Source organism: Pinus tabuliformis, chromosome X, assembly GCF_031772625.1.
Source record: "Pinus tabuliformis cultivar Carrire ecotype Pingquan chromosome X, CPIR1, whole genome shotgun sequence".
Lineage (NCBI taxonomy): Eukaryota > Viridiplantae > Streptophyta > Pinopsida > Pinales > Pinaceae > Pinus > Pinus tabuliformis.
The window spans coordinates 13,828,412-13,850,483 of NC_142308.1; the positions used below are offsets into that span (position 1 = coordinate 13,828,412).

The 22,072-nt window shown below is 33.6% G+C and overlaps 1 pseudogene; it reads left to right on the forward strand.

The window, feature by feature from the left end:
- The first annotated feature begins 300 nt into the window (after positions 1–300).
- LOC149138050 (glutamate receptor 3.2-like) lies at positions 301–11,878 on the forward strand (annotated as a pseudogene).
- Positions 11,879–22,072: the final 10,194 nt, after the last annotated feature.

Here is a 22,072-nt window from a genome sequence, read left to right on the forward strand (position 1 = left end):
GTCTATTCTATTGCTTCATTGTCACGGCTGCAAAGTCATTTGAAGTATAAATAATTAACATCACCAATATATTCTTCAATAAACAATCACAAACGTGCAAATAAGATCACCAATATATTCTTCAATAAACAATCACAACCGTTCAAATCTTGCACAGCACAGCACACCACACCTGATAGTCCTCGCAGTCAATCCGGACGAAACAGCGTGATTCTTTCCGCTTCTGTTGACAAAACAGAGTTGCAGGGATCTATTTATCTAAATCTTTGGCCCCGGTTGTCATAATTGGCTGCAGATGGCAACGATCATGGGGGTTTCCATTCTGAAGTTCGTCGTCTGTCTTCTACTTTGTTTAGTGAATTTCTATGGCGAGGATGCAAGGAATGCTGTAGCAGCAGAGGATGGGAGGAGGGCAATTAATATAGGCGTCATACTAGACAAGGATTGGTACGGAATAGTGGCAAGAACGGCCTTTGAATTAGCTGCAGAAGACGTAAATAAGGAGAATAAGCTCCCCAACTCCAGTCGCTTAGCGCTCCAGTTTCGCTTTTCAGATTTTGATGGACAAAACGCAGTCATGGCCGCCTCTGCTGGTATATATTGACTCCAATAATCACAGTTTGAAATTAGAATTGACTTTGATGGTTTGAATGGGATTTTATTTTCATCGATTTTATTTTTATTTTTTCAGAAGAGAACAACGAAACTTTCATTCATTAAGTGTGAACTTATATATCTACATTCATTCATTCATCGATTTTATATATCCATGTCGATTGAATTTACCCATAAAAAATTTTATTATTAAAAAAAGAAAAGAGTTGTTTGTCCCACATTTTATACAACCAGTACAAAATTGCAAAATATGTGAGAGTAGAATTCTTCTCAGGTGCGGGGTTCGAATCCCTTAGATTAAGATGTCTCGGGTTCGAATCTATTAGATTAAGGTTTCCACACAATATTTTGCTATGGATTTCTACACAACATTTTCTACAAATCAGAAAGTGTAAAGCGTAGGATGCAAGAAATCTGAATGAGTAAAATAGCTCTAATAGCAAAATAAACTGCTTTTCTACAGCTGTGGATCTATTGAAAAAGCATGAAGTGGTAGCGATAATAGGACCACAAACATCGCAAGAAGCCGGGTTCGTGATAGATCTGTGTACTGCTTCAAAGGTGCCAATGATTTCATTCTCTGTAACGGATCCCCTGCTCTCTGCCCGCCGGTCCCCATATTTCATCCGTTTGCCTCATAGCGACGCTGTTCAGGCCGACGCAATTGCAGCGCTGGTTGAATACTACGGCTGGAGAAAAATCGTGGCCGTCTACGCTGACAATGATTACGGCACCGGCATGCTGCCCTTCTTGACTGATTCTCTCAGTAACGTGGGATGCGAAATCGCTTACAGATCGGCCATTCCAGCGAAAGCAAATAGAAGTGCTACAAGAGCGAAGCTTTCCGAGCTGAAGGACATGCAGATCACTAGAGTTTTCGTTGTTCACATGACTTTCGAACTGGGCACTCTTTTCTTCTCAGAAGCTCGGAACATGGGGATGATGAACAATAGTGAATATGCATGGATTATTACAGAGGGGTTGAGCGCCGTTCTCGACGTCATGAACGAATCAAGCATCGCGTCCATGGAAGGTGTTCTAGGAACCAGAAGTTATATTCCAAACTCTATTCAGTTGCTTGATTTTGATCGCAGGTGGAAACAACGGTTCATAGCCGAGAATCCCCGGAAGGAAAGCCAGCAAAGCTCAACATATACGGTTACTATGCCTACGATGCCATTTCGATGATTGCTCAGGCTCTCAAACGTTTTGGTAATGACGAATTTATTTTCTCGCAATCCCCAATTAACCCAAACGAGTCGTTCAATTCACAGTTGTCGAATCTTCCAGTTTTCAAACAAGGGGAACGATTGCTACACCTACTCAGGAACACCAATTTCAGCGGTTTAAGCGGGCAATTGGAAATAAGTGAAGGGGAGGTTACAGGTGCCACATATGAAATACTCAACGTCTTGGGCAAAGGCAAGGGCTATCGCCCAGTTGGGTACTGGAGATCAAATGGAATTTCTAATTCCTCAGGGGGCAGTGAGCTTGAAAATGTTACTTGTGTTAAATGTGTAATTTCAACGCAGCCGAAAACCACCAAACAAAACCATCTATCTTGTTCGCACCGCCTTTTGGCAAAGGCTGTTTTTCCTTGGAGCCCTCCGAACACTCTCACCTGCCGCCACGCGTCTCTTGTACGAACCCCCCAAAACCATTTTCCACGGACAGTAAAGTTCGTTTGTTTTGCCCGAGGTTGGTGTGCGAACCTCGTTGGATCAGTCAAGTGGTTTGGGCACGAAATCTCCGCCGTTGATCTCCGGAAGGTGCACGGGCCCATGTCAAATCAATTTTTTTTACGTGGAGTGAAGTTTTGTTTCGTTGACCACCGTGAAGGAAACATTGTAGTTTTAATGCATTTACGTAAAATTTGGTGGCAGCTTTTATTATGGTAATGGGCATACGTCCCATGCCTTTAATACGATATGGGAATATAGTTAATTTTGGTTATGGGCATTGTCCCACATGCCATACGATTTATATTTTTTATATATTTTTTGCATACGTTGTTATATGTTAAAAAAAAACATGGCTACGTGCTGTAGTTTTTTTTTAAAAAAGTTTAGAGTGGAGTGGCTGCGCACAGTAGTGGGATTTTTTTTTGTAAATGCACAACAGTGCTATATAGATTTTGGAATGTAATGCTTTGTATTAGTTTTTTGAAGAACAGAGAGCTGTGTATGTAATTTCCACAGCAGTGGAAGATCTGTGAGAGTAGCAGAGTTTTTTTTGTAATTCCCTCTTTGCACAGAGGATGAAATATGTATCAGTTTTTTTTTGTTTTAATTAATAGAAATGCTTTGTGACTGTGTAATGGTGTCTTCTGAGTCATTTTGATTTTAAGAGGTTCTTGGCAAAAGATTCTGGACAGAGTAAACAGAGCATTGTCTCTGTGGTGAATAATTTTATTTGGTTTTGGTATTTCTCCATTAAAAATACCCAACAGTGGTATCAGAGCAGGCCCAGGCTCTTTAAAAAGTTAAAGAAGCTGAAGGGAGAAGGTTGTTGCTGCAGCAAAACCTCTCAGGCAGACAGAAGACTCAGACAGCGAAGGATTCAGGTATTCCCCAAAAGCATTTCTCTTGTTATTGCTGAAGACAGTCAGTTGTTTTTTTTTAAAAAAAAACACAGTCAAGGATTTAAAACCATAGTTCAAGATGCAAGGAATGGCAAGCACAAGCATGGGTATGTTCAACACCCAGCTCCCACACTTTAATGGGAAGAACTATGACTACTGGTCTATAACCATGAGAGCTTTGTTCATCGCTCAGGATATATGGGAACTAGTAGAATATGGGTTTGAGGAACCAGCAGATGAAAATGAGTTCAATGCACTAACTCAGGGAGAGAAGGATCAGCTGAAGCTCAATAGGAAGAAGGATGCAAAGGCCATTGTTTTGTTGTATCAAGCAGTGGACCAGAGTATATTCCCAAGGATAGCAGCAGCTACAACATCACACAATGCATGGCAAACCCTAAAAACTGCCTATCAAGGCATGGAGAGAGTGAAGACAGCAAAATTGCAAATGCTGAGAAAGGATTTTGAAAACTTGAAGATGAAGGAGTCAGACAACATTGAATCATTCTTCACTCATGTGATTGGTGTAATCACACAAATGAGAACTCATGGAGAAACAATTGAAGATAGAAGAATAGTGGAGAAAATATTGAGGGTCTTACCCTCAAGGTTTGATGCCATAGTCACCACCATTGAAGAGACAAAGGATCTCTCAAAATATTCAGTTGATGAGCTACATGCATCACTGATAACTCATGAGCAGAGGTTGAGTAGGAATGAAAACTCATCCCTTGAGCAAGCCTTCAAGACCCAGATGTCCTTTGGAAGAGGAAGAGGTCAAGGCAAAGGAAGCAAAAGAGGAAGAGGCAGAAGCCAGAACAGAGGAGGAAGGAACAACGCATCAAATGCACAAGGAAGAGGCAGCAATCCAAATCAGAACCAAGGTCAAGGCAGCAACCAACAAAGAGAACAGTATCAGGCTCAAGGACAAAGGTATGATAAATCTAATGTTCAATGCTATTATTGCAAAAAGTATGGACATTATGCTAGTGATTGTAGAAAGAAACAGCATGATATGAACAGCAGACAAAATGAAAATGTTACAAGAGAAAACAGCAGTCAAGAAAATGTCCTGTTAGCTTGTAACATGGCTGAAACACATAGTGAGGACATATGGTTTTTAGACTCAGGTTGCAGCAACCATATGACAGGGAATGTAGCCCTCTTTTCAGCCTTAAATCAGAATTTGAAATCAGAGGTCACTCTAGGAACTGATAGTAAAGTGTCTGTTATGGGAAAAGGGGAGGTAAAAATATTCACAAAACAAGGAGAAAAGAAAACCATAGCAGATGTCTACTATGTCCCCGGAATGAGATGTAACCTATTGAGTGTTGGACAACTTATCCAAAAGGGTTACAATGTTTACTTTGAAAATGATGTGTGCACCATCATGGATATACCACCCAGCAAAAGATGCATTGCTGAAGTGAAGATGACAAGGAACAGGATGTTCCCTCTCCGGATCCGGGCAGACATGAAAAACAAAAGGGAAATGGCAGCAGTCACCCAAGAGGCCTTCCAAAGCGTGCCAAAGGATGAGAACTGGTTATGGCACTTGAGATTTGGGCATCTAAATTTTGGAGGTCTAAACTTATTGAGCAGAAAAGGAATGGTAAGAGGATTACCATTAATAGAGAAACCGGACAGCCTATGTGAAGGCTGCATTTTGGGAAAACAACACAGAGAAAGTTTTCCATCAGGGAAAAGTATAAGGGCAAAGGCACCCTTAGAGATTATCCACTCAGATTTGTGTGGACCAATGCAAGCTCCATCATTAGCTGGCAGCCTATATTTCTTGACATTCATTGATGATTTTACAAGAAAGACTTGGATATATTTCCTCAAGAACAAAAGTGAAGTCTTTGAGAAATTCCAAAACTTCAAAGCACTTGTGGAGAACCAAAGCGGGCTGCACATAAAAGTATTGAGAACTGATAGAGGAGGTGAGTATATCTCAAATGAATTCCTAAAGTTTTGTAGAGAAAATGGAATACATAAACAGTTCACAACTCGGTACACCCCACAGCAAAATGGAGTTGCTGAAAGGAAGAACAGAACCATCATGGAGATGGCAAGGAGCATGTTGAAGGCAAAGCATTTGCCAAATGAATATTGGGCTGAAGCTGTACATTGTGCAGTTTATATTTTGAACAGGTGTCCTACAAAGGCAGTCATGAACAAAGTGCCAGAAGAGGCATGGAGTGGGAGAAAGCAAGGAGTCACCCACATGAGAGTTTTTGGGTGTGTGGCCTATGCACACATTCCGGATCAGCTAAGGAGGAAGTTGGACAACAAAGGGGAGAAGTGTATCTTTATTGGATACAGTGATGAATCCAAAGCCTACAGGCTGTACATTCCATCTACCAAGAAGTTCTTTGTCAGCAGGGATGTTCAATTCATTGAAGAGGAAGCTTGGGATGGAAGCATAGAGAAAACAGTGAACATTAAAAGCTGTTTGCCTCATGATGAAGATGAAGAGGAGGTGGCTGAAATGAATCCCCAAACAGCAGCACCAACACAAGGACAGCAAGGGACACCATTGAGGATCAATGAGAGTGCTTCTCCAAGCACACCACAAGGAGGAAATTCAAGTGCATCTTCAAGCACTTGCACACCAAGTGAAAGAGGTAAGAAGTTTAGAAATCTAAGTGACATTTATGATGAAGGAATGAATTCCTTATTTGCCTTGTTTTGTCATGTTGATGATCCTATTCATTTTGAAGAAGCTATTAAAGATAGGAAATGGATAGAAGCTATGGATGAAGAGATGAATGCCATAGAGAGGAACAAAACATGGGATTTGGTTGAGCTACCAAAAGGCAAAGAAGTCATTGGTGTGAAATGGGTCTACAAGACCAAGAGCAATGCTGAAGGCAAGATTGAAAGGCATAAAGCAAGGCTGGTTGTCAAAGGCTACAAGCAGCAGTATGGGAGAGACTATGAGGAGACTTTCGCACCGGTTGCAAGAATGGAAACCGTGAGAGCAGTGCTGTCTATAGCAGCTCAAAACAAATGGAAAGTCTACCAAATGGATGTGAAATCAGCATTCCTAAATGGAGTGTTAATGGAAGAGGTCTATGTGGAACAGCCTCTCGGATATGAGAAGAAAGGGGAAGAGCACAAAGTGTGCAAATTGAAGAAAGCTCTTTATGGGCTGAAGCAAGCGCCAAGAGCATGGTACAGCAGGATAGATTCATATCTATTGGAGAATGAATTTGACAAATGTGAAGGAGAACCCACAGTCTACATCAAGGAAAATGATGGTAAAATTTTAATTGTTGTCTTGTATGTAGATGATGTTATTTTCACTGGAAATGATATTTATCTTATTGAGAATTTTAAATCAGTCATGAAGAATGAATTTGAAATGACTGACATGGGTTTGTTGAGATACTTCTTAGGCATAGAAGTAGATCAAAATGAAAAAGGAATTTTTATATCTCAAGCAAGATATGTAAATCAAGTTTTGGGCAGATTTAAGATGGAAGAATGCAAGGCAGCAATCACTCCCACAGTAATGGGATTAAAGCTCAGCAGAGAGGACAGCAGCAAGGATTTTGATCCTAGCTTGTATAAAAGCATTGTGGGCAGTCTTATGTATTTAACAGCCACTAGGCCTGATTTAATGTATTCTGTTAGTTTGATTTCCAGATTTATGGAGAGGCCAAAGGAGGCACATTGGCAGGCAGCAAAGAGAATTTTGAGGTATGTCAAAGGTACCAAAATGTTTGGAATTCTATATCATGCCTCAGAACATTCAGATTTGGTTGGGTACACAGATAGCGATTGGGCTGGAAGTGTAGATGATCGGAAGAGCACTTCCGGTTATGTTTTTAACATGGGTTCAGGAGCCATTTCATGGGCTTCCAAGAAGCAGTCCATTGTAGCATTGTCTACAGCAGAGGCAGAATATGTGGCAGCGACAGCAGCAGCATGTCAGGCAGTATGGATGAGAAGGATGTTGAGAAGCTTAGGCCAAGAGCAGGCAAAAGCGACAGTGGTCTTTTGTGACAATAGCTCCGCTATTGCTTTGTCAAAGAATTCAGTGTTTCATAAGAGAACGAAACACATTGACACAAGGTTTCACTACATCAGAGAATTGGTGAGCAATGGAGAAATTGTCTTAGAACATTGCAGGACTCAGGAACAGGTAGCAGACATTTTGACAAAGCCACTGGACCAGAAAAGCTTTGAATTTTTGAGGAAGTGTCTGGGTATGACAGAATGCCCAGCTGTTGAAATTAAAGGGGAGTGTTAAATGTGTAATTTCAACGCAGCCGAAAACCACCAAACAAAACCATCTATCTTGTTCGCACCGCCTTTTGGCAAAGGCTGTTTTTCCTTGGAGCCCTCCGAACACTCTCACCTGCCGCCACGCGTCTCTTGTACGAACCCCCCAAAACCATTTTCCCCGGACAGTAAAGTTCGTTTGTTTTGCCCGAGGTTGGTGTGCGAACCTCGTTGGATCAGTCAAGTGGTTTGGGCACGAAATCTCCGCCGTTGATCTCCGGAAGGTGCACGGGCCCATGTCAAATCAATTTTTTTTACGTGGAGTGAAGTTTTGTTTCGTTGACCACCGTGAAGGAAACATTGTAGTTTTAATGCATTTACGTAAAATTTGGTGGCAGCTTTTATTATGGTAATGGGCATACGTCCCATGCCTTTAATACGATATGGGAATATAGTTAATTTTGGTTATGGGCATTGTCCCACATGCCATACGATTTATATTTTTTATATATTTTTTGCATACGTTGTTATATGTTAAAAAACATGGCTACGTGCTGTAGTTTTTTTTAAAAAAAAGTTTAGAGTGGAGTGGCTGCGCACAGTAGTGGGATTTTTTTTTGTAAATGCACAGCAGTGCTATATAGATTTTGGAATGTAATGCTTTGTATTAGTTTTTTGAAGAACAGAGAGCTGTGTATGTAATTTCCACAGCAGTGGAAGATCTGTGAGAGTAGCAGAGTTTTTTTTGTAATTCCCTCTTTGCACAGAGGATGAAATATGTATCAGTTTTTTTTTGTTTTAATTAATAGAAATGCTTTGTGACTGTGTAATGGTGTCTTCTGAGTCATTTTGATTTTAAGAGGTTCTTGGCAAAAGATTCTGGACAGAGTAAACAGAGCATTGTCTCTGTGGTGAATAATTTTATTTGGTTTTGGTATTTCTCCATTAAAAATACCCAACAACTTGGCCAGGAGGGTCCACAAATATACCCCGCGGCTGGGCAACGCCTATCAAGCCGTTGAGAATCGCGGTCCCAATTAAGGACGTTCTCCCCGAGTTTGTCCGTCTCGAGAAAATGCAACCGGCGGGCTAGTAGTCTCTAAGGATAAGCCCGGTTTTGTAATTGAAATATTTAGAGCCGTTCTCAAAAACCTTTCATATGGTGTTCCGCACGAATTCATCCCTTACAATCAGACCGGGTCAGAATTGCCGGGTTACTATGATGACCTAATCCAGCAAGTCTCCTTATCAAAGGTCAGCTGTTAAAAAATTTCTTCCTCTCTTTCTCCATTATCCAGTTCCAGGTATATAAGTGCCTCTTTTTTTCAACCAATCTAATTTGGAGTTTTTCTTTTTAATGCCCTGATCAGGAGTTCGATGCAGCTGTGGGGGATTTTACCATCCTTGCAAACCGCAGCATATTTGTGGATTTCACTCAGCCCTATTTTGAGTCAGGGCTGGTGATGGTAGTGCCAATAAAGGCAGCCAATCCGAGCGATGCTTGGACATTTCTCCGTCCTTTTACACGAGCTATGTGGGGTACAACCGGAGCATTCTTCGTGTTTACAGGATTAGTTGTTTGGCTGCTTGAACATAAGGTCAACGATACTTTCAGAGGAAAGCCCAAAGAACAAGTTACAACCTTCCTATGGTAATCTTCATTTTCCAATTTCTTTCATAGGGTTTCGGTATTTTCATTTATGAAGTTTTTAGATCGAGTATAAAAAACTGTGTCCTAATGTTTGCAGGTTCTCATTTTCCACGCTCTTTTTCTCTCAGAGTAAGTCTGTTATTTACTTTCATTTTTTTTTATTATATCATTTATCTTTGATAAAAAATTTACCGCAAGTAGATTCTACATTAAAAATGCATTGAATAAGAGACTTTGAATCACTAAATTGAAATTTCATAGGACTAATTTTCATGAAGGCAAAATATGTTTATTTTTCTGTGCATTGCTTTCGGTATCGAAACATTTAAATGATATTACAAAAATTTCATAGAAATATATTTCATATGAAAAAAACAAGCTGGGATTTCATGTGAAAAAAAACAATGGACTTTCATAGCTGGGATTTCATATGAAAAAAAACAATGGAACTTTACATGTTTCGTCTTCAGTATCAAAAAATTTAAATGATATTAAAAATTATAAATGCCACTCGTATTTATTATAATCTTAACCCAGCATGGTTAAGAGGGACGCAAAAGGTTAATTTTCGCTGGTCTTCCATGTGGGGAGGGAATTCTTTTATCAAAACAGTACATTCGGACCATATTTATAAAGCGATCGTTCTGTGAAGTTGTAAACAGACAATCAGGCAGATTAAAAATTCCTATTGAAATTCATGTCTATTTTTCTTATATGTACTCTTAGAAGCTATCTTATTTCTACTATTTGGAGGTATCTCCGCTATTCTTAGGGAAAACGCCCTTATTCTTTTTATCAAAACACTTTCAGACGATATTTTGAAGCAACCTTCCTGTGAAGTTGTACACAGCCAATGACAGATTAAAAATTTCTATTGAAACTCATGTCTGTTATTCTTATATTTACTCTTTGCAGGTATCCCTCTTATTCTCAACTTTATTGAATAGGAAGTACGTATAATTAGATTAAATCCGATTTAATTTCTCATGGGATTAAATCTCTCTCAGTAATGAAAACAGTTTGCATAGTCCCTGTTAGCTTTTTGATCATTAATGAACATATTCATTAAAACTGTATTGTTTTAACAAATATTTAAATATCCAATCTATAGTTTATATCGTATGGTATAATTGTGAAGTAGAATATAGACTTTTTCTGATTAATTTTTATAATTAAAATGAAGTCATTATACTATTGGAAATTTTCAACTGTATATTCTATGCTTCAACCATATGCTATAATTTGTATCCTATGTTTCGACCATATGCTCCAATTTGAACTACAAAATTAGAGTAAAATTGTCATCAAACATAGTTATAGAAACTAGGAATCAAAAGCCCAAAAACACTATTTCAAATATGCAATATTTCCAACCTCAAAATCCCTGATTGAATACAATATTTCCAACTCCAAAATGTACTAACAGCAATATTTCCAACATCAAAAATCCTGATTGAATACAATATTACCAACGCCAAAATGTACTAAACTTTTCATTATAATTTCAATATCTGCGTAGATAATTCTCAATCACAGCTCTGTAAAATTGTAATCGTTTTATTAATTAATGATTCAAAGAATTGCAAATGGTTCGTATTATACAGGAGAGAAAGTTGTGAGCAGTTTGGCTCGAGGAGTCATAATAATCTGGCTTTTCGTGGTTCTGATACTGCAATCTAGCTACACAGCAAACCTCACTGCAATATTAACAGCCCAACAAATGCAACCCACCATTCAAGACGTGGAGACTCTGAAATCCAGCGGACAGCCCGTGGGTTACCAGGCCGGATCTTTTGTAGGTGAATACCTGGTAGAGCACCTGGGGATAGATCGCAACAAGCTCCAGGGATATTCATCACCACAAGAATATGCAAACGCACTGTCAAACGGATCAGTGGCTGCCATATTTGACGAACTCCCTTATATTTGCGTTTTCCTGTCAAACCATAGCGGCTTCACAATAGTTGGCGAGACATATAGAACCGGGGGCTTAGGCTTCGTATGTTTCCATCACATTCATTCTATTTATTGCTATTAGGGTTAAGACTAGTAAAATTGCACTCGTTTTTGGTGTTCGAAATATACTGTGACTTGATTTTATCTATAAACAGGCATTTCCGAAGGGATCTCCGCTCGTATCGGACATGTCAACGTCGGTGCTGGAGGTTGCAGAGGGCCCGGAAAATCAGCAACTTCGGGCGAAATATTTCAACAACCAGACGGACTGCAGCAACGGAGGGCCTACAGAAAATTCGAATAGACTAAGCATGAAGAGCTTCTGGGGCCTCTTCGTCATTACGGGCTCCGCTTCAGCGATGGGTTTGCTCATATATTTGGGCCATCACATTTACACATATGTTCGCCATCGCCTTCCACAGGAGCAACAGCACTTCCCCTCCACAAAACGTTTAATCTCAAGCCGCTTGAAAAGCTTCCTGAATTACATAGTCGAGAAAGAGGAACCCGGCAATTCTAAAGAAACCAGTCGAGAAAGTGATGAAAATCTCCCTGACGTCCCCAATTTTGGTACCAGTATTTCTACTCCGCCGGCGAGGGAAAGTCCAGTGAGCGAAACCACTGTTGGTCACATAGAAGAAGAAGAAGGCGGCTATGAAGACACCGATGGTCACATAGAAGGAGGCGGCTATGAAAACACCGGTGGTCACATAGAAGGAGGCGGCGGCGTAACCACCGATGGAGGTCCCATAGAAGGAGACGACGACTATGAAGACACCGGTGGTCACATAGAAGGAGGGGGCGTAACCACCGGTGGACGTCCCATAGAAGAAGAGGACGGCTAGGTTTTTATCTTTCCCATCGAAGGTTGGATCTTGGATCTTCACATGACTTTGCCTGAAGCATACCAGGCACAGGCTCTTCCAGGTAGTGTCTGGAGTTAATGAGTTTTGAACTCATGACCTTTCAGTATGCGAGGACCGGGAGAGCAGATTTTAATAGTGGTTCTTATCATATTTGTGCTTCAAAAAATACTTCTAGTTTAGTTGACTGTTCAATAATTACAGCTGTAACATGTAAAATTTGTTTGTAGGTTCTGTAACATGTAAAATTTGTTTGTATATTATTTTTTAATTAAGCATTGAAACCATTTATGAAATTATAAATATAAGAAAAACAGACATGAATTATAAATTATAAAACAGACCAGTTATGTTAGGTTAAATAACTTTATATTATGAACTAAATAGTTATAGAAATATGTTAGGTTATATTTTATATATAAAAGTATAATATATAGTTATGTGATGTAATATTTAAATAATAGTTAAATATAATTATATATAGTTAAATATTATATATAATTAAGTTGAATGTTTTGTTAGCGTGACTATCCTCATTATAAAATAAACAAATTATGTTATGCTAAATAATTTTATGTTATGAATTAAATAATTATAAAATTATGTTATGTTATATTTTATATATAGAATTATAACATATAGTTATATGATGTTATATTTAAATAATAATTAAATATAATTATGTTAGGTTATAGTTATTATATAGGGTAGATGTTAAGAATAAATGTTTAACAAATTAAATTTAGTATTAATGTCGGCCCTAATTAAAAATGGATATAATTTTATGTCTAAAATAAAATATAAATTTAAGTAGAATTGGTACCATAGCAATGATGAGTGGAATTTTGTTTGTAGAAAGGGTGAAATAATTAAAGTAAAATAGTTAATTTAACATTTGTGGACTCTAGATTTTGAATATAATATTTTTGTTTTAAAATATAATATAATATTTTTTATTTTTTAATAAAATTTCTCATTTTTTATTTGGCTGTGAGGTGCACTCCAACACAAGATGCTAGAGATGTGTAACATTAATGTAAACATTCCGACTTGACAAAAATAAAAATAAAATATTGTAGAGATGTGTAAACTAATGTAACATAATATAATGTAAACCTTTTAACTCGGTGAAAAGAAAAATAACCACATAAAATTGATTAATAAAAAAATAAAAATGACCCATGGTTGTGGAATATAACCTATTCAACGGGAAATTAAGCTAGCCTAAATCTATCCTAGTTTGATGTTATATTTACATACATAATTAGTTGTAGAAAATGACACTGTTGAATCAATGTAGCTTGTAAAGGTAAAACTTTTTCATGGATATGTTCACACTTGGAATTTGTATGGATATGTTTGGTGGCGCTATGTCTTTTTGTATGTTTTGTTTCTATTGTTGAATGGATGAATACATAATGTGTATATATATGTAGAAGCTTTAGAGCTTTCTGGACACTCTTGGGTGATTCAAGGTGTTTTTAAGAAGTGTAAGGTTAAAGAGGATTGCACAAAGTACAAAACAATAGTTGCTTTTTCATTCTAATGATTTCTTTGATAATGTTAACATCTTGACTCGGAAAAATAAAAATAAAATATAGTAGAGAAGTGTAACTTAATGTGTGGAAATATATTGTAAACATTTTAACTCAGTGAAAATAAAATAAAATAACAAAATAAAAATAACCTTATAAAAATTAATAATAATAAAAAAATGATACATGGTATTAAGAATCCATAGTATCAGCCCATGGTATTGACCCATGAAATTCATGTGGAATATAACTTATTTAAGGGAAAAATTAAACTAGCCTAGATCCATCTTAGTTTGATGCTATATTCAGATACATAATTAGCAGGAGAAAATGATGGCGTTGATTCCATGTAGCCTATAAAGGTAAAACATTTTTATGGATATGTTCGCACTTCGGCATAGTGCATTTGTATGGATATGTTCGGTGGCCCTATTCTTTTTGCATATTTTTATTTTTATCGTTGAATGGATGAATATATAATGTGTATATATGTATATAAGCTTTACAGAGGCTATTGGATGCTTGAGGAAGGTGTTTTTAGTAAGTGTAAGGTTAAACAAGATTGACAAAGTACATAACAATAGTTTTTTCTTCATTCTAATGGCTTCTTTGATAATCATTTTAATATAATATATGTAATATATTCTCTTAATTTGTGTAATATAATATATGTAATATATTCTCTTAATAGAGATGATAGATCTAGGATCGTGAATTTAGAAATGAATAAACTTAACTATGAAAGTGACCTGGGGTTAGGGGAGAAGGTGGGAGAAATATTATGTAAAATGTAATTATTAGATTTTATCTAATATTTAGGTCTACCTTATTAGGTAAAATGTAGTACTATAATATTATATTTTACCCAATATTTCCCCTCAATTGGTCCACTTTCTATTGTAATTTTTCTTCATATTTGAAGTTTAAGAGTAAACAAACTCAACTAATACTCTATATTTTTTATTAAGTAAAATATAATACTATAATATTATATTTTATCCACTTTTTATTAACAAAATTATTTATATTTGAGATTTATAAGTAAACTTAATTCCTATGTAAACATTTGATCCTAGTATGGTAGAGATATTTAATTTTTTATTAGGTAAAATAAAAATAAAAATAAAAACGCATAACATTAATAATTATATTTATATTTATATAGATTTGGTCCCTCTCGGCACTTGGTAGATGTGGAGTTAAGATACATCTAAACTGATATATATATATCTATATATCTATATATATATATATATATATATATATATATATATATATGAAGTGGACAAATTTATTTACATTGTCCTTGTTCTCATAGTATGTGTTTGGAAAAAGAGCCAAATTGCAAAAGAGAGAGAAATAAAGCAGTGTGGTGGGAAGAGAGAGAAGCATAACAAGAGTGACACAAGTGCGAGAGGATACAATGAAGGAAAAAAGAGTGTTTGGAGTGTTGGATGGAGGAAGAATCAATTTCGAGCCAAAGTGACATTGTTCCTTGTAAATTTGGTGTGTCCAATGGTTGCTTGTCTATATTGGATTAGCCAATGAAGATTTGGTGTAGATGTTGACTCACTTATTGTTTATTAGCCAATAAAAGTTTGGTGGAGATGTTGACTCACTTATTTTTTATTGAGTAAGTTGATAAACTTATAGGTTTTTGCTACAAAGCTAATAAACCACTTAGAGTTTCTTGAAAAAGATCTCTAAAACTTATAACATTAATAAATTTAATAAAAATGAAGATCCCTTTAGAAATAATTATCCATTAATAAAAAAATAAAATCTTTATATATTTAATATTAAAAAAATAATCAATGTAGTGAACCATTTGCCCCAGACATGTCACATATTAAGAGAGCCTAAATCATAGATCCAAATTTGAACTTTTCCATGAGTTACTAGTGATTAGTAGTTAACTCAATCAATTTTTACCAATAGTTAACTCAATTAATTTTTACCAATCAACCAATTTGTTAACATTGGATATTCAAGAAGACTTGTTTGATTAGGTAATCATAGTAAGAAGCCACTAACCCATAGCAATCCCATCCTTGATAGAGAAAAAAAAAGGTTAAACCAAATCCAATTCAAATGGTGATTATAGAATTTGTCTCTATCACTTGAGGTAGTCATCATGGGATCTCATCGTAAATAATGAAAATGAAACATTGCGTTAGGAAGCTTAATTTGTTTATTTACATGTTGTTGCGCCAATATAAGTGAGTGTATTCTAAAACCTGGTATTCATTTGTCTTATCCATTTTTATTTAATGTGTATCAATGATGCAAATGCACGTTGACACAATATAGCATCTTACACCAAACTAAAATCATAATGTTGGTTAAATAAAAATAATTTAAAAATTAAAAATCTTTATATATAAAAATAATACTAAAAAATAAAAATTATATCAACTATTGGAATGGAAGAAAAGGAACTTGATGTAATTTTTTCCACAGGGCATTATTTGCCTATCTAATCTATTTGGCACGTCGGTTGTAATCTATCAACCCACAATATTAACTATACTCTACATGATGGCAAACATAATACATTATGTGTGTGAGAGATCACCATCATAAATTATCTTAACATTATATCTTTTAAGCACTAAGATACTTTCATCTCAAATTTCTTTGGAGTTTAATAAATTGAAATTTTAAATAAATGCAAATTAGAAAGTAAAAAAAAATGATTATTTTTTTGAAGAAAAAAAATCCATATATAATGTGGTTTCAATATTAATCTCTTCCACATTATGTGTTGTTCTTGATTTCTTTACACCTTTGTAGAAATTAGCCAAATAAAGTAGAATGGTTACAAATGTTTTGGGAATGAAAAATTTTGCAATCATTGAAAACAATTATCAATTAGTTAAAGTAACATTTAGGAAACCTTATTTGGTCTAGGTTGACTTAGAAAAGAAATCTTACTTGTTAAATCATTTGACACATTGTTGCAAATTAATTACAAATCATTGTTAGTGCTTTAATATTTAATTAAGAGAGTGATTCATTGATATATTATATAAAATGTACAAAATTGGGTTAAAGAACTTAATATTGTTGGGCATATGTATATTATTTACATGTAGACTATATATTTGTGCACTAGTAACATCATGTGGATTATGCATTCATCTACATGTAGGATATGCATTCATCCATGAGTGATAGTTGGGATTTAGGGATTAGGGTTATGCATTCATCCATGAATGATAACTGGGATTTAGGGATGCCTTTTGATTTATGTGTTATATTATTTGTATGTAGGCTATATATTTAAGCACTAAGAGCATCCACGAGTGATAATTGGGATTTAGGGATGCCTTTTGATTTATGATTTTACTGATTTCTTTTTTGGAATTTTGTAATCTAATCCCAATTAAGGGATTAGGGTTGCAATCTAATATAGGTTAGTGGGTTAGGATTGTATATGTTGCATAACACTTAAATTTTGTGTTATGAATGGTTTATTTGATATATTGGAGAAGATAAAGGTGAAATTCTAAGTTAGGATGGTTTCTCCAATTATTTTTCTATGTATGTGCTACGTTCTTTCTATTATGCATTGTTTTACTTGTAAAGAATTAAAACTTACATTTGGCATTAGAATGATGTTATTGGTTTCAAAGAGACATCTTTTTTTCTAGGGTTTAGCTCATTTTTGGAAGAGCATGTTTATCTTAGGTTTGTGATTAACTTGGTTTTAATGGGAGCATTGAACAATGATTCCTATGTGAAAGGGAAAGGAGAGTAGTAACAAAATTAAGATTGAGGAGCTTTTTGTAGACAAAAAAAATAGTGAGTCATTGTGAATCTTGGTACTGCACCTACAGACATTGTAACAATATGCTAGATAAGTTGGATAAAAAAACAAAAAAACTAGTTATGTTTTTTCAATTTAGTGTTATTGATTATCTCAAGAGAAGTTAAATGAATGAATTATTGGATAATTTAAGGGTTGTGTATTAGTCTAAACAAGATTTCCTTTTGAAAGAAACTATACCTCCTAAGGATGAATGATGGAAACTCCATTACAAAGCATTTCAATGTCTTTAATAGTGTGTTAAATTAGCTATTGCCTATTGATATTAAATTTTTTGATGAAGATAATTGCATTACCCTATTTTGTTCTATTGTGTTATTTTGTTATTAAATTTATTTTCGTCACATCAAAATCAATACCAAGGCTTATCAATACCATATTCTAAAAAATGATATAGATTTAATTTGTATGTAGGATTATCAATACCACATCCCAAAAAATGATATAGTTTTAATTTGTATATAGACTTATCAATACCACATCCCAAAAAAAGATAACTCATTTGATATAACACTTTTGAGTATTCTACATCCTAGTATGAGAGACGTGTAATTCCTTCCATGCTCAACTTCAAGTTACACGTGTATCTTTTGAAATAAAAATAGAATATTCTCTAAATAAAAAGCAAATTAAAATAATTCTTTCTGTGCTCAACTTCAAGTTGAAAATTTTCTCTCTTTATATAACTCATAAAATAAATAAATAAATAAAAATAAAAAATGTACTAGTTCAATTAATTGATGATAATATAACTTAGTGAGCAAGAGATATAAAAATATTTCATTCTCATTCATGGAAAAATAATATATATATATATATATATATATATATATATATAAAACTAACTTCTAATAAAAATAATAAAGAGAAATATAATTCATTTAAATTTTAATATAAAGTTAATAAATAAACATTTAAAAATATTAATAATAATAAAAATATTCCATATAGATTATAAATAAAATATATTAATAAATATATTACCTAAAATATTTCCATATTAATTATATATATTATATTTTATGTATTAAAAATTTAAATATCTGAAATAAAATTTAAATATTAAATTTATTTATATATTTAAAAATATAAATAAAATCATTAAAAAATAAATATATAAACCAACTATTTATTTTCCTAAAAAAAATTATAAGTAATTTCGTTTCATTGAGCAAAAGAAAAATCGAAAAACTTATGCATATCAAGACCATGGTTAAAATAAATCATTATTATCCTTTCATTGAATGTGCGGAAAAAATCAATGCAGATCAAGTTTACGTGCCAGAACGTCTAGAAATGGATATTTTCTTGTCCGGTAAGAATCCATATGTTAGATAATTAATCTTTAGGATTAATTTTGGATTAGTTTGAATAGTTATTGGAATGGAAACTAATTCAATGTTTTTAGTATGTATTATTATGTATACCTTGTATATTACTATTCAAATTATTATTACTGCCAAACTCATCTCCAAAGTTCTGAGACCACGGGTTTGTGCTAGCATGCACAACATTGAATGGCTGAGTGAGAGTTATCTATCTTACGTGGTAAAAGCTGCTGTAGAATTTCGCCACTAGGCCTTGCAATAACGTGCCCCTTTTCCTATTCCACTCTTCATTGTTACATGGTTAAAAGTGGTTTGATCCATAGTTATCAAGTTTGAATTTGAATTCGATAAGTACAATAAAAATTTGAATGAAAGAAATTTAATTATAAAAATTTAATAATAGATATCATAAAAACTCTTTTTCTTAAAAAAATTCAATTTATTTTGAATTTTGAATAATTTTTATTGATTTTAAATAATATAACAATCTTATAAATAAAATTATCTAAAAAATCTACTGCTTATATTTTCTCTCCAAAATTTCAAATTTTCTATAAATAAAAACCAATTAGTTAAAATTAAGTCACTTCACAAATTCTTTCACGTATATTTCCAAAATTGCAAAAACATAATTTTTCTAATATCAATTTTTCTTTCTATTTTGTTCTGCCTTTTTAACCTTTCATTTTTCTTCTTTGTATATGCCATCCCTACTCTATTTATTTCTATTTAGAAAATCTTATAACAAGGAAAAAAATAAGCCACTTTCACTTACTTTGTCTTCTTTTCTAAATTTCCAAAATTGAAAAAACAATTTATTTGTTATTTTTCTAAATTTCCAAAATTGAAGAAACAATTTCCAAAAGTTTTCTCCAAGACATTTCACAAAAGAAAAGAGGACTCCGACTTAATTCATTTCTTTATTAAAATGAAAACTTACAACATGACATGGAACTAGCTACTACTTATTTGTTCACTCGATTTTCCATTATTTATGTAAGACTCAATCTGATTCTCCCTACCATGAGAAGGGCAATTACATCCTCTTCTTCCTCTCGATCTTCCACTCAAGAGAAGTATGTATAGTTTGTCAGACTCAAGTATCATTCATCATTCATCAGGACCACCGTCGAGCCAATACCATCTGAATGTTATATGTTTTGGAGTATCCACTGGTACATGTCCAGCTCATGAATTACTCCTTGGTAGCGTCCTGCCAGTTCCACAAACCTTTCTTTCTGGGTTCCTCTAACTTTTCAGAAAGCAAAACCCTTATTTTCCTTGAGATCCCTCTTCCTTCAGAAAAGAAGGGGCAACTGCCATAACTTTTTGACACTTGAAATTCATTTCAAATCTGTTATGTTTTTGACCTGCGAGAAATTCCACAATACCAAAAATGCCAAGAATTATAGCCCAAGACACAAAATAAAATGAGAAAAACAACAAGTATTTTATTATTCAAAAATAGATTCAATGTTCACTTACCTCTTCGAGGGAGCAACCTCCATTAGAATACTCTATTACAATAAGACTCAATGATATTTTCTTTACTAACTAACTCTATTATAGCTAAATGACATCCAAAACCCTAACTACTGGCGGTCCCTTGCATAATACGTGTTAACCACTTTATTTATTAACTATGGCTAGTTTACAACTATGTGTGGTCCCTTTTCTTTAATGCGGATCAACCACTTGCAATTATTAATGCGGACTTTATTTACTCTCTAACTAACTATAACTATGACTCGGCCCATTAGGCTTATTACATAAATAAAGAGATTAAGATTGAACCCTAACAAAATCAATATTAAAGAATTTTGGATAATCAAATAACCATAATTAACAAACAATTATTTATTTAAACCAAAATTCTACTTGCTACCACGAGTCCCCAATTACTTTGGTCTTTAATAATTTAATAATGTAATATGAGTAAATTGGTTTCAATCAAAAGTGTTACAAATTGCATTATTGTAGAAAGAATAAAACTTTTATGATCATCAAAGTTGCTTGATATAAAGACAGTGTGCCTCTATGCTCCACCTGTCACAATGTTTTTGAAAGAAAACCCACCTCTTCTTACATAGTGGATCCACAATGTTTTTGAAAGAAAACCCACCTCTCGTTACATAGTGGATCCATCAAAGTTGAGGATGAATAGTGTAAAAAATCGTAATTCATATACCCATTATAGAAGTTCAGAACTATCAACATTATCATAATAAAAGTGCACGACATAATTTTTGTGTTGAATTAGTGTTTGTTAAATTTTATTAACAACAAAAATAACATGTTTTTGTTTTTGTTTTTTGTTTTTTTAATAAAACAATCAAAATCAAAATAACGTATAATACAATTTTCTCCATGATTTAAATTAAATTATAATCTGAAATATAAATTAAAAAAATTGTAATGTAAAATATACATTTGAAAATAAAACATATTATTATAATTGGAAGGAATATCTCTTATATAAGAGTCAAATTTCAAAAATAATTGAAACTAATTTTAACTATATTCAAAATTAGATTTACTGAAATTTCAAAAATAATTGAAACTAATTTTAACTATATTCAAAATTAGATTTACTGTGACCTAATAGAATTAATTAGTTTAGTTATTAATAAATTAAAAAAATAATATAATTAAATATAATTAAATTAGTTAATTCAAATATTTTTTTGTTAAGGAATATTTATTTTAGTGGTTTGGTTTTCTCAATTATGTGGGTTTAAGTTTAGCTTATGTGTGGCATATATGAAATAGTTGTTTGTTGTAATAGTGGGAACAAATCTTTTGAAGTTACTAATTCTCTAAAAATTCAAAAAACACAAATTAATTTACTGTTTTTTTTATGAAAAATGTAGTTGATCCATATATCTATAATAATGTTGAAAAGATGACATGACAATTGCTATAATTCTTTCAAATAAACTTGGAATTTTTTTTCCCACACATCACAATAATCAAATAAACTTTTAGATTTTAACTATTAAAATATAAAATAAATAAAATAATAAATACTCATAAATAATTAGGTTAATAGTCCATTAAACTTTACATGTGATAACACTATAAATTATTAAAATAACTTCACTTAACATAACACTATAAATTATTAAAATAATTTCACATTGAATAAAGCACTTAACTAACCAATATGACCACCAACAACCCAATGTAACCAACTACCTCATTTTCTAAACTTCATTCTAAACCAACAATAAAATCTCAACCTGACATTGAAATTATAATTCTGCGTGCCTTTAGACATATATATATATATATATATATATATATATATATATATATATATATATATATATATAACAATGCCTTTATTTAGTTACTTTATATGATTTATTTTCTTTCTTTAACCTAACCTATCTCGACACACCAAACAAACATTATTTGACTGCATAGGCCACTATAGGGGCATAACTAGCAATTGCATCAGATGTTGCAAAGGAAACGCCCTAAG